Source organism: Canis lupus, chromosome 22 (genome assembly GCF_011100685.1).
Source record: "Canis lupus familiaris isolate Mischka breed German Shepherd chromosome 22, alternate assembly UU_Cfam_GSD_1.0, whole genome shotgun sequence".
In the NCBI taxonomy this organism is placed as follows: Eukaryota; Metazoa; Chordata; class Mammalia; order Carnivora; family Canidae; genus Canis; species Canis lupus.
Window position 1 is genome coordinate 17218583 of NC_049243.1, and position 14314 is coordinate 17232896.

The window sequence follows — 14314 nt, forward strand, 5'->3', positions numbered from 1 at the left end:
CATTTTAGATATTTGTCCTTGTTTCCTATGGTGGCATCCTGAGAGTAGGAGTCTTGTCTTATTTATTTTTGAATTTCCAGAGAATGGCAGAGTGCTTGAAATATTGAAGGTGCTCAATAGGTTGTTTGTATTATTCTGTCCTCTAACAAACATTATGAAAATCTTATGATTTCTGAAAGACTTTAATGTAATAATGGTCACTGTGCTTTGCCAGGTGCAGAAGTAGTCATCATTTGGAACCACAGATGATGGAAATATTTATTAGGCTACTGTGAGTCCTATAGATGCAGATGAGTCTGCCAGATTCAGCAAAAATACAGGACCTTCAGTTAAATGAAGGTTAGAGGGAATAAATAACTTTTAGCATAAGTCAACTTCAACTATTGCATGGGACATACTTATACTGAAAATTTATTTACTTATTCTCTGTCAGACCTTCAAATTTAACTGGGCATCCTTTTTTTTATTAGGCATGTATAAACCCTGGTTTGCCCTTAGGAGGACTGGTTTATATTTACTGTCTTTGTGTTACTTTCCCACTTTTGATGGTTCCCGCTTTGACCCTCAAATATGACCAGATTTGGACATGGATTATGTGATCATGGCAAATATCAATAGTAGCTCAAATCATTATTTAACAAAGATGACAAGTATAATATCATGATTAGTTCTAGCAATACATTGTTAAAATTACTACAAACCCAAACGTACAACTTCAGCAGCAGAGGAGGCCAATTGGAAGTGTGACTTTTCTGGACAGTATGAAAAATGGTGGATGGATTTGGAGACACTCATTCAGCTGAGATTTGAGAAACAGACTTGGTAACTACTGTCACATATAATGTTGGACAGGGTGTACATGTACTGGATATCACTTTAGGGAGGAGATAGTAGCAAATTTAGAAGACCCTTGGGGCCTTAACTCTGCCTGGCCTCTACTACCTCTCTAGTTTCCTCTTGCAACTTTTTCCTTCTTGTACAATTTGCTTCACATACTTTGTCCCTTTTTCGGCTTCTTGAATGCAGCTGTCTGCCTCGGAACCTACACATCTAGTCTTCCTCACACTGATCTCTGAAGTGAAACAGGCTTTCCTCTCCTCCTCTCCTCTTGGTACCCTCCACTCCTGTCCCCCAACCTCCATTTAAATCCCCTCTTCTTAGTTCAGCAATAGGACTTTTTAAAGCCTGTTTCTGTGTGAGTGTGAGCCCCTGAAGGACATCAGATTTCCCAACTGAACATTAACAGTAACTTTTTTCTTCCCTTTTCTACATTCATCTCAATTTATAATAATATATCTGTGCCATTATTTGGTTATTCTGTGTCCTTTCTATTGGACTATTAGTTCTGTGATTTCAATGTATTTGACATTATCTGACATGAAATAAATACTTGTAGCAAGTATGTGTGACTATAGGGAAACAGTTTAATAGAAGTAAAATTTAATAAATACTCCAGCTGTCCAGATGCAAAATGAGCTGCCTTTAAATTACTGAGCTTGTGATCACTTGACATTTTTAACCAAAGGATGAATGACCATCTGTCAGTGATAAGGATGTTCCAGGACGGTTTATACCAAAAATGGAGTGGGGAAGTTGATGGCCTCTGAAGTCTTTTCTGACCTTTATAGTCTGTGACTAACAAATGAACTTTACAGTACAACTTGCTTATAAATTAGAACTGCCAGTATTTTATAAATAATCTTAATTATTCTGAAATACTAATAGAATGAGACCCACTGATGATTGAACATTAAATTTCTGATCAATATTGATTAAAACAATGAGAATGAGAGATGACTTTCCTGGTTTTTTTGTTCTTTTCCAGATGAGGATTTGAAGACATACATTGATTCAAGGAGGTGTCAATTCGAAGTTTGGGATAGATTGAGATTTAGGACTCAAGATTCAGGAATTCTCCTTTGCATGTTGGATAGTGAGTTTCTGAATTTTTTAAAACATAAGAAAATAAGCATACTATTTGGCATACTGAATAATTAGCATTGAAATGACATAAAAGCATTTTCAATTTCTCAATGAAATTACAAACAAATTCAGAAAATGCTGCAGTTTTCATTCACTTTGCTTTCTGATATCACAAATTACATACAATGCCAAATATTATAATGTCTAATTCCTTCCCATAAAATTAGTACTTCAAAACGGGATCCCTGGGTGGCGCAGCGGTTTGGCGCCTGCCTTTGGACCAGGGCTCGATCCTGGAGACCCGGGATCGAATCCCACGTCGGGCTCCCGGTGCATGGAGCCTGCTTCTCCCTCTGCCTGTGTCTCTGCCTCTCTCTCTCTCTCTGTGACTATCATAAATAAATTAAAAAAATAAAATCTTTAAAATTAGTACTTCAAAACATACAACTGTTTGCTCTAAGTACTTATCATCTTATTAAAAAAACCTTTATAAAATTAGATATTTGTAATGTATCAGGTGCCATCATAAAAATACTATTTCACTTACTCAAAGCAATGTTTTCAGTAATAAGTAATGTTAATTAAAATTTGAATTATGTGTTATGAAATGCATTTGCCATTATCTGTATGCATGATGTTTCTTTTCTTTTTATTTTACTTAATTCTTTTATAATGCTTACCTAATCATACACACTATTTATTTATTTATTTATTTATTTATTTATTTATTTATGACTTTATTTTTAAGTAATCTCTCTACCCAGTGTGGACCTTGACCTTAGAATCAAGAATCATGTGCTCTACCAACTGAGCCAGCCCCAGTACCCCTGGCATATGCTTTTTAAATATTAGGGCGTTAAGCCCTGAGAAGAACCCTCCAATAGAACCACTTTTAATTTTTAAATTCACAAAAGAGGAAACTAAGATGAATAGGTATTTAAGATAGATAAATAGATGTTTAGTGAATTGTCTAAGGCCCTAGGTTGTTAAGTAGTGAAACTAAGATTTGAACCAAGGCAATCCGGTTGTAGATTGATACTCTTAGTCATTATGTGATAGCAACTAAAATATTAACAGTGCAGTACAATTAAAAATAAGATTAAAATATCTTGCCACATTCCTTCCTCATATCTTTTACCACTTCTTAGAGTTAAACATACTTAATCTTTAGTGTTCATAACTATTTCTTGTAGGAATCACCATAACTTTAAACACCTTTAAATACCTTTATTTACTAATTTTTTAAATGTGTAAATTTGAACATACTACTTCTAATTCTTTTTCAACTTCCATCCTCATATTTTTGTTAGTTGTGTTTTGGTTAATGTAGTTCCTGACAAATTATGCTTATGTAATCATTATTTAATTTAGAACCAAACACTATGAAAGACATATAATCCAATGCCATTAAAATTTGGGATTACTTTACCTTCTGTCCTTATAATTGTTCAGAATTATGCTACACTTTTCTTTGCCTAAATGAAGACCATGCTTTTATCATATAACTTTAGTTGGTATGATAAGATCCATAGACTCTCTGTATTTTTTATTTGCTTTATTGAAGAGATATTACAATGTCCTCCTGATTCTTTGGTCATATATGTCAAATATCTGTCAGATTCCATTTTATGCATAATCATTGCAACAGTGTTTATAATATGGATATTTCCTATGATAATATCAGTATGTTTTTATGTATATATACCTAAATGAATCACTCATTATACTTAATGATTTTTATAGATAAGATAATAATTATTTGTGTAATAGGAAAATTACATAATGTCATTATATATGCAGTAAATTTATGAATTATTCCAGCTTGAAATTTATTAATATTACATAGGATGTATTTTTAGTTATTTAGTTAATAGAGCCATTTATATTCCTAGATAATCCTCTCGTCCCCAGGGAATATAATGTATAATACTTAGTTACCCTTTCCTCACTGGTCAGCTACACATATCCTTTTCTATCCTCGCAGTAAAATCAGTAATTCTGAGACATTTAAACAAACCCAGTTCACTTTGTCCAGTACATTAAGATATTATGGTTACTTACTGCGGTTGTCACTTAAATTTTCAAGGAAATGTTTTAATGTAGTCCCATCATTAGATGCAGTTTATTTATCTCCTTCTTATAATGCTGTTGAACAAAGTGCTAAATAATCTGAGTGGCCTAGTTGCTGAGATTTCTTTGTTAAGGGAATATGGGCATTCCTCACTTCTACCCCATTTAAGGGGAGGATCCAGGAGAAAAAGAGAAGGGGGAGACATCATTAGTAGGATGACAGTAATCTAAAGTAAAACAATGGAAATGATGTCTACTGTACTAACTTATATCTAGTAACAACATGCACATCTTATTCATATGGAGAATTTTATTTTCCTATTGAATTTATTCAGTGTCTAATTTTTAACATTATTTTTTATCCCATTTGAAATATTAAGATTCAGACAACTATACCATAACAGCATTGAACATGCATATAATATTAATATTAACCACCTCACACCAGTGAGAATGGGGAAAATTAACAAGGCAGGAAACCACAAATGTTGGAGAGGATGCGGAGAAAAGGGAACCCTCCTGCATGGTTGGTGGGAATGTGAACTGGTGCAGCCACTCTGGAAAACTGTGCGGAAGTTCCTCAAAGAGTTAAAAATAGACCTGCCCTGCCACCCAGCAATTGCACTGCTGGGGATTTACCCCAAAGATACAGATGCAATGAAACGCCAGGACACCTGCACCCCGATGTTTATAGCAGCAATGTCCACAATAGCCAAACTGTAGAAGGAGCCTCGGTGTCCATCGAAAGATGAATGGATAAAGAAGATGTGGTTTATGTACACAATGGAATATTACTCAGCCATTAGAAACCACAACAACCCACCATTTGCTTCAACGTGGATGGAACTGGAGGTATTATGCTGAGTGAAATGAGTCAATCGGAGAAGGACAAACATTATATGTTCTCATTCATTTGGGGAATATAAATAATAGTGAAAAGGAATAGAAGGGAAGGGAGAAGAAATGTGTGGGAAATATCAGAAAGGGAGACTGAACAAGAGAGACTCCCAACTCTGGGAAACGAACTAGGGGTGGTGGAAGGGGAGGAGGGCGGGGGGTGGGGGTGAATGGGTGATGGGCACTGAAGGGGGCACTTGACGGGATGACCACTGGGTGTTATTCTGTATGTTGGCAAATTGAACACTAATAAAAAATAAATTTATTGTTAAAAAAACACACACAAATTAATATTAACAATGTTAAATCGCAGAATAATCAATATATTCTTTTGAAAATTTTAGTTAGGGAATCCCTGGGTGGCTCAGCGGTTTAGCATCTGCCTTCGGCCTAGGGCATGATCCTGGGGTCCCGGGATGGGGTCCCACGTCGGGCTCCCTGCATGGAGCCTGCTTCTCCCTCTGCCTGTGTCTCTGCCTCTGTCTCTCTCAGTCTGTGTGTCTCATGAATAAATAAAATCTTAAAAAATTTTAAAAATAAAAAAGAAAATTTTAGTTAAATAATTAATAATTAAAAGTGCTTTATAGGGGTGCCTGAGTGGCTTAGTCAGTTAAGCATCTCTCTTTTGCTCAGGTCATGATCTCAGGATCCTGAGCAGGGAGCCTGCTTCTCTCTCTCCCTCTCCTGTTCCCACTGCTTGTGCTCTCTGCCTCCCACCCCAATAAGTAAATAACATCTTTTTTAAAAAAGTGCCTTATAAACATGGTACAAAATATAAGACTGTATTATAGAAAGGAAATTTCTACCAAAACCTTTAAATTAGTAAAATGTTAAGTAAAGTTTGCCTCAGAGTTTAACATGAAGATATTCTTATATAATTGCTGCGAGAATAATCATGCTCAAATATAATTAATGAATGTCCATGAATGGAATACCCATATCTGCTGAGTAATCAGAAAGCTTTCACATCCATGTATTTTGGGGGGAAATACCTAAATAAACATCTATTAGTGCCATACAGAATGACTCATATAATGTCCAATATTTTATTAATATATTAATATGTACAAAATAACATATGTTACTTGTGTAAAGTTTATGCAAAAATAATAACTCATCAAAGTTTGAATCGATGTTTCCAGAGATAGGTGTGTTTAGGTAGTAACTATCACCCCATTCACAATTCAAATCACCCATACATCCATAACTTCACCCCAGACTGATGGTGTTTATCATGGTGAGCATTTTGGGGTTTTACTAAAGTTTTAAATCAATTTATGGAGTAGAAAGAGAAAAATTTAACCATTGATTAAATCTTAAATAAATTCCTCAAGTTTTTATGGGATGATGCTGTTGACTTCAGTACCTGTTCTGAAAAAAACAAGGATATGCCAATACTTACATAAGGACAAATGAGAACAACTATGTTTTATGTATGCTTACTTTGTTAAGAAATAGAAAATGTTGGATGTATTCTCACTTTGGAAGGAGGTGATTACTTTCAATTTTGGCACTGAAAATAGTATTTTCCCATGATTTTAACCTATCATTCTAAAAAACTGTCTTGTTTGACAACAGCTATCAAACATTTATTGCTAGATAGGATGATAATAGCATAAGGGTGAATGAAACATACCTGCATCAAACTCAGTAATTGGCTAGATAACATTAAAGTTCCCATAGAAAAACAAATAATCTAAAACATCTTTTTATTTTTTTATTATTTTTTAAAAACATTTTTTGTATAACACTTTATTTTTTAATTTTTTATAACACTTTCTTTGAGTTGAGTTTATCTTAAAGTGACTAGAGTGTTTAAGAATAAGAGAAGGTTAAAAATGTGTTATAAAAGAAATAAGTATGATCAGTTTGAAAAGAAGACAAATATATTCACTTAAGTAGGAATGAAATATAAATAGGCTCCTTTATTGGAGTAAGATGGGAATCTTAATTTCCTTGATTCTGAGAAAATGTTTATTGGGTTAGGGACAATTATGAAGGGGCAGTCTCAGGCAGAGTAAAGAAAATAATATTGTGATGATTCTTTTAAATCAGAATCTTACAGAGGGAATGGATAATCAAATCAGTGCTGCATTGTCTTCTTACCTTGCTCTTGGTCTTTTTCTACTAGCATCTTTTGTCATAGGGAAGTTAATGTAATTTATGTTTGATAATACATTTTTTATTTAAAGACCTCAGTGGTTCCTTACTGCTGAGAGAGTAAGTCTACAACTACAGAGCAAGGTAATTGTAAATGTGGCTCCAGTTTTCTTTTCAATTTCATGCTCTTTGTATCACCAATAGGTCCTACAGGCACCAGACCACCCTGGTACTCTGAACTGAGCTCCATTTCCCTGAACAACATGAATTTGTGCTTACACTCTGCTTTGACTTCAGCCTTCAAGGCTCTCAGAACAAATGCCATCAACATCTGACTCTTTCTTAGGTGAAGCAATCACTAGTATAATACAATCTATACTGTTTTGAAAATACTTCTGTGTCTGTTACTGTGATTAGTCTGGGAGGTCCTAGAGAGCTTACATATGGCTTTATTCATCTTCATAACTGTTTTCCAGGCACAGTAGAAATTCTGTAAATTATTTTGTAAATGAAGGCCGATGTTTTTTGTGTGTGTGCGTCTGCATGTGTGTGTTTAATTGTTTGCTTAGATTTTTATGACCAGACATTAGTGGACAAAAAGGACTTTAATAAAAATCTCTTAATGTGTAATTTATTTTTTTCAAAGACTGATTTATTTATTTTAGAGAGAGAAAGAGAGAGAGCACGAGCAAGAGAAGGGGAGGAGCAGAGGGAGAGAGAATCTTAACCAGGCTCCAAGTGCAGCAGGGAGCTGGACTTGGGGCTTGATCCTGCCACTCTGAGATCATGACCTGAAATCAAGAGTCAGATGGCTGACCAACTGAGCCAACAGGCACTGCAAAGGTTTATTAATGTGTAATGTAAAAGAAAAATCAAAGTTGCATATCCAACTCAGTTTTCCCTTTAAGGGAGTGACTGTCAAATTTTGCAATTTAAGGTTAATTAAGGTATCAGGGACATGAGAGTCGATGCCATCATTTTTCTCTTTTTTCTTTTGTTTGTTCCATTATATTTATTTGCTTGGTAAATATTAGAGATCTTCTTTGTCTAATCACATCAGTCTTGCTCATACTATATGAGTGACTTAGAACAGACTACATTGATCGGAATGATATTAAGTAACATCTTTGAAGAATTATAATGTTCATTATAAAAATACATATTTTAATTGAAATAAAAGAAGAGTTTAACTATAGAAATCAATAGAGAGATTCTTTAATTAAAATAACATGATATTTTGAAGTAGGAACATTTATTTCCAATTGAATATACATGTCCAAAAGTTTAAAATGTTTTCCAAATATAGACTAAAGTTTTTAGAAACTCACATAATTGAATGTAAGCAAATCAGGAAAGTTCTTAGGCACATACATAAACACACACACACACACACACACAGGTACACATAAAATTTGTTTTTAGATTGTTAGCCTACAAACAACCCCAAAATGTCAATAATGAATAAAAGATAGCCATTTGTTAAGGTGAATACTCAAATATGTATAGTCATAGAAATAATTTATGTGGTTTATGAGTTATCGTCTAGAAAATTAATTTTCCCATCTAATTTTTCTTTTTTAATTTATAGTGGTTACCCATGTCCTTATAAGTTTTGTGTATGTATGTGTGTGTGCATATAATTAATCATCACCCAAGTTGTAATATACATTATTATTCAGTACCCAAATACACACACTTTGTTAGATTTTTGATGAAAGAAAGTATATTTTCAGTATCAGGAAATATTTAACAAAGAATGATTTTGTATTGACAGTTTTGCCTCTAATCACAGATTGTATATTGCACATGCCCATAATTTTTGAACAATAATTTTGGAGAAACCCCTATGTATCATGTCATTTGTAGATACTTAAAAAGTCTGTGACTATAATAACAACAATACATTCCTCTTAACATTAAAACAGTATATTCTTAAGAAGTAGTTACAAGAATAGAGCTTGGTGTAAATGCTCATTCAAAGAAAAGATTTCTTTTCCTTTTTTTTTCTTTTCTGTCTCTTAAGTATTGGTAGACTTTGGAGATCTGTGCTATTGTTTAGCATCTTCTTTTTTTCCCACATTCTTTTCTATGTGAACCTACCAAGTGTCTACCTACCTACCAAGGTTCACATTCTTTTCCATGTGAACCTACCAAGAATGCTCTCACATTTTATTGTGATTTATTTTTCTCAAAACACAAACCAAACCATGTGACCCCACTGTTTAGTAATCCTCAGTGGTTCCTCAGGGCTAAGAGGGCTAACGGGGACAGAGGACTTTTTTTAGGGTTACCTGGATGGCTCAGTTGGTTAAGCATTGGACTCTTGATGTCAGCTCGAGTGGTGATCTCGGGGTTGTGATATCGAGCCCTGCATCAGGTTCCACACTCAGTGAGGAGTCTGCTTGAAATTCTCTCTCCCTTACTCTCTCTTTCCCTACCCACACACTCTTTCTCTCTCTCTAAATAGATAAATAAATAAAATCTTAAAAAAAAGATTCTCTTCAGTCTGGTCCTGCCTGTCTTTCTAGACTTATCTCTCAACATTTGTTGATCAGATGCTTTCCACTTGGGCTATTTGTGGGTCTGCATTAAGCCATGCAATTTCATGTTTCCATGACTTTCCCCTTGTAAACTTCGAAAACTTACATTTTTCAAGATGCAACTCAAAATGCTGTCACTTGCATTCTTCCTCTATCCTATACATATCTGTATGTATAGCCCAGACACCATCAATTCATCTTTATTTTATTAGCGGTATATATCTGATCCATACCTGACTAGGAATGTCTCTAAATCTTTGCATCTCCTTAGAATGCTATACTCAGTATAAAAAGATAGAATGACTGACATTGGGATAAATTAAGTATTTATCTTGCAAAACAATTGCTACTGGTAAGTTTGGACATGAATAATTTAGAATATAGGATTTTTGTGTGTGTTTTTTTGTGTATTTTTTTAATGGGAGTTCGATTTGCCAACATATACTATAATACCCAGTGCTCATCCCATCAAGTGCCCCCCTCAGTGCCTGTCACCCAGTCACCCCAACCCTCCTGCTCACCTCCCCTTCCACTACCGCTTGTTCATTTCCCAGAGTTAGGAGTCTCTCATGTTCTCTCACCCTCTCTGATATTTCCCACTCATTTTCTCTCCTTTCCCCTTTAATCACTTTTACTATTTTTTATATTCCCCAAATGAATGAAACCATTTAGTGTTTGTCTTTCTCCGATTGACTTACTTCACTCAGCATAACACCCTCTGGTTCTATCCATGTTGAAGAAAATGGTGGGTATTTGTCATTTCTAATGGCTGAGGAATATTCCATTGTATACATAGACGACATCTTTATCCATTCATCTTTCGGTGGACACCCAGGCTCCTTCCACAGTTTGGCTATTGTGGACATTGCTGCTATAAATATTGGGGTGCAGGTGTCCTGCCGTTTCCCTGCATCTGTATCTTTGGGTTAAATCCCCAGCAGTGCAATTGCTGTGTCCTAGGGTAGCTCTATTTTTTACTCTTTGAGGGACCTCCACACAGTTTTCCAGAGTGGCTGCACCAGTTCACATCCCCACTAACAGTGCCAGAGGGTTCCCCTTTCTCCACATCCTCTCCAACATTTGTTGTTTCCTGTCTTGTTAATTTTCACCATTCTCACTGGTGTGACGTGGTATCTCATTGTGGTTTTGATTTGTATTTCTCTGATGGCAAGTGATGCGAGCAGATGGCAAGCTCTCGCTTGATGATGGCAAGCATTTTCTCATGTACTTATTGGCCATGTCGATGTCTTCTTTGGTGAAATTGCTGTTCATGTGTTTTACCCATTTCAAGATTGGATTGTTTGTTTCTTTGCTGTTGAGTTTAAGAAGTTCTTTATAGATCTTGGATACTAGCCCTTTCTCTGATATGTCTTTTGCAAATATCTTCTCCCATTCTGTAGGTTGTCTTTTAGTTTTGTTGACTCTTTCTTTTGCTGTGCAGAAGCTTTTTATCTAGATTAAGTCCCAATAGTTCATTTTTGCTTTTGTTTCCTTTGCCTTCCTAGATGTATCTTGTAAGAAGTTACTGTGGCCAAGTTCAAAAAGGGTGTTGCCTGTGTTGTCCTCTAGGATTTTGATGAATTCTTGTCGCACATTTAGATCTTACATCCGTTTTGAGTTTATCTTTGTGGATGGTCTAAGAGAATGGTCTAGTTTCATTCTTCTGCATGTGGCTGTCCAATTTTCCCAGTACCATTTAGTGAAGAGACTCTTTTTTCCAGTGGATAGTCTTTCCTGCTTTGTTGAATATTAGTTGACTATAGAGTTGAGGGCCCATTTCTGGGTCCTCTATTCTGTTCCATTGATCTATGTGTCTGTTTTTGTGCCAGTGCCACACTGTCTTGATGACCACAGCTTTGTAGTACAACCTAAAATCCAGCATTATGATGCCCCTAGCTCTGGTTTTCTTTTTCAATATTCCCCTGGCTATTCGGGATCTTTTGTGATTCCACATAAATCTTAAGATGATTTGTTCCAACTCTCTGAAGAAAGTCCATGGTATTTTGATAGGGATTGCATTAAACGTGTAAATTGCCCTGGGTAACATTGACATTTTCACAATATTAATTCTTCCAATCCATGAGCATGGAATATTTTTCCATCTCTTTGTGTCTTCCTCAATTTCTTTCAGAAGTGTTCTGTAATATTTAAGGTAGAGATCCTTTACCTCTTGGGTTAGATTTATTCCTAGGTATCTTATGCTTTTGGGTGCAGTTGTAAATGGGTTTGACTCCTTAATTTCTCTTTCTTCAGTCTCATTGTTAGAGTATAGAAATGTCACTGATTTCTGGGCATTGATTTTGTATCCTGTCACACTGCCAAATGGCTGTATGAGTTCTAGCAATCTTGGGGTAGAGGCTTTTGGGTTTTCTATGTAGAGTATTATGTCATCGGTGAAGAGGGAGAGTTTGACCTCTTCTTTGCCAATTTGAATGCCTTTAATTTCTTTTTGTTGCCTGATTGCTGAGGCTGGGACTTCTAGTACTATGTTGAATACCAGTGGTGAGAGTGGACATCACTGCCGTGTTCCTGATATTAGGGGAAAGGCTCCCAGTGCTTCCCCATTGAGAATGATATTTGCTGTGGGCTTTTTGTAGATGACTTTTAAGATACTGAGGAATGTTCCCTCTATCCCTACACTCTGAAGAGTTTTGATCAGAAATGGATGCTCTATTTTGTCAAATGCTTTCTCTGCATCTATTGAGAGAATCATATGGTTCTGTTTCTTCTCTTGTTGATATGATCTACCATGAGTGTTGAACCAGCCTTGCATCCCGGGGATAAATCCCACTTGGTCAGGGTGAATAATCTTCTTAATATATTGTTGGATCCTATTGGCCAGTATCTTGTTGAGAATTTTTGCATCTGTGTTCATCAGGGATATTGGTCTATAATTCTCCTTTTTGGTGGGGTCTTTGTCCGGTTTTGGAATTAAGGTGATGCTGGCCTCATAAAACGAGTTTGGAAGTATTCCATCCCTTTCTATCTTTTGAAATAGCTTTAGTAGAATAAGTATTGTTTCTTCTTTAAACATTTGATAGATTCCCCTGGGAAGCCATCTGGCCCTGAACTTTTGTGTCTTGGGAGGTTTTTGATGACTGCTTCAATTTCCTCCCTGGTTATTGGCCTGTTCAGGTTTTCTGTTTCTTCCTGTTCCAGTTTTGGTGGTTTGTGGTTTTCCAGGAATGCATCCATTTCTTCTAGATTGCCCAATTTATTGGCGTAGAGCTGCTCATAATATGTTTTATTTATTTTATTTATTTATTTATTTATTTATTTATTTATTTATTTATTGACTTTATTTATTTATTTATTTATTTATTTATTTATTTAATTTTTTAAAAGATTTTATTTATTTACTCATTATTTATTTTATTTATTTTTTTTCATAATATGTTTTAAAAATCATTTGTATTTCCTCGGTATTGGTTGTGATCTCTCCTTTTTCATTTGTGATTTTATTAATTAGAGTCTTTTCTCTTGTTTTTAATAAGGCAGGCTAATGGTTTATCTATCTTATTAATTCTTTCAAAGAACCAAATCCTCGTTTTGTTTATCTGTTCTATAGTTCTTCTGGCCTCTATTTCATTGAGTTCTGCTTGAATCTTTATGAACTCTCTTCTTCTGCTTGGTGTAGGTTTTATTTGCTGTTCTTTCTCCAGTTCCTTTAGGTGCAAGGTTAGCTTGTGTATTTGTTTTTTTCCAGTATTTTGAGGGATGCTTGTATTGTGATCTATTTCGATCAGGACTGCTTTTGCTGTATCCCAAAGATTTTGAACAGTTGTATCTTCATTCTCATTAGTTTCCGTGAATCTTTTTAATTCTTTTCTAATTTCATGGTTGACCCTTCCATCTTTTAGCAGGATGCTCTTTAAACTCCATGTGTTTGAGTTTCTTCCAAATTTCTTTTGTGATTGAGTTTAACTTTCAAAGCATTATGATCTGAAAATATGCAGGAGACCATCCCAATCTTTCGGTATCAGTTGAGACCTGATTTGTGACCCTGTATGTGGTCTATTCTGGAGAAAGTTCCATGTGCACTTGAGAAGAATGGGTATTCAGTTGCGTTTGGATGTAAAGTTCTGTAAATATCTGTGAAATCCATCTGGTCCAGTGTATCTTTTAAAGCTCTTGTTTCTTTAGAGATGCTGTGCTTAGAAGATCTGTCATTTGCAGAAAGTGCTGTGTTGAAGTCTCCCAGTATTAGTGTATTATTATCTAAGTATGTCTTTACTTTGGTTATTAATTGATTGATGTACTTGCAGCTCCCACATTAGGTGCATAAATATTCATGATTGTTAGGTCCTCTTGTTGGATAGATCCTTTAAGTATGGTTTAGTGTCCCTCTACACCTCTTACTACAGTCTGGGATAAACTTTAATTTATCTGATATGAGGATTGCTACCTCTGCTTTCTTTTGAGGACCATTTGAATGATAAATAGTTCTCCAACCTTTCATTTTCAGCCTGGAGGTGTCCTTAGGTCTCAAATGAGTCTCTTGTAGACAGCAAATAGATGGGTCTTGCTTTTCTATCCCTGTGCCTTTTGATGGGATCATTAAGCCCATTCACGTTCAGAGTTACTATTTAAAGATATGAATTTAGTGTTATCATAATACCTATTCCATCTCTGTTTTGTGGATTATTTCTTTGGACTTCTTTCTTTTACAGAGTACCCCTTAATATTTCTTGCAGAGCTGGTTTGGTGGTCACATATTCTTTCAGTTTCTGCCTATGTTGGAAGCTCTTTATCTCTCCTTCTATTCTGAATGAGAGCTTTGCTGG

General features: G+C 35.3%; 1 long non-coding RNA gene across 7 annotated transcripts in view; it reads left to right on the forward strand.

Moving 5' to 3' along the window:
• LOC111091635 overlaps positions 1-4521 on the forward strand; it is a 43846-nt gene extending 39325 nt beyond the window's left edge. For all 7 annotated transcript variants that reach the window (XR_005376334.1, XR_005376337.1, XR_005376340.1 and 4 more), the window contains one exon: positions 1826-4521. This is a non-coding gene — a long non-coding RNA (uncharacterized LOC111091635). The remainder of the gene's footprint in view (positions 1-1825) is intronic.
• Positions 4522-14314: the final 9793 nt, after the last annotated feature.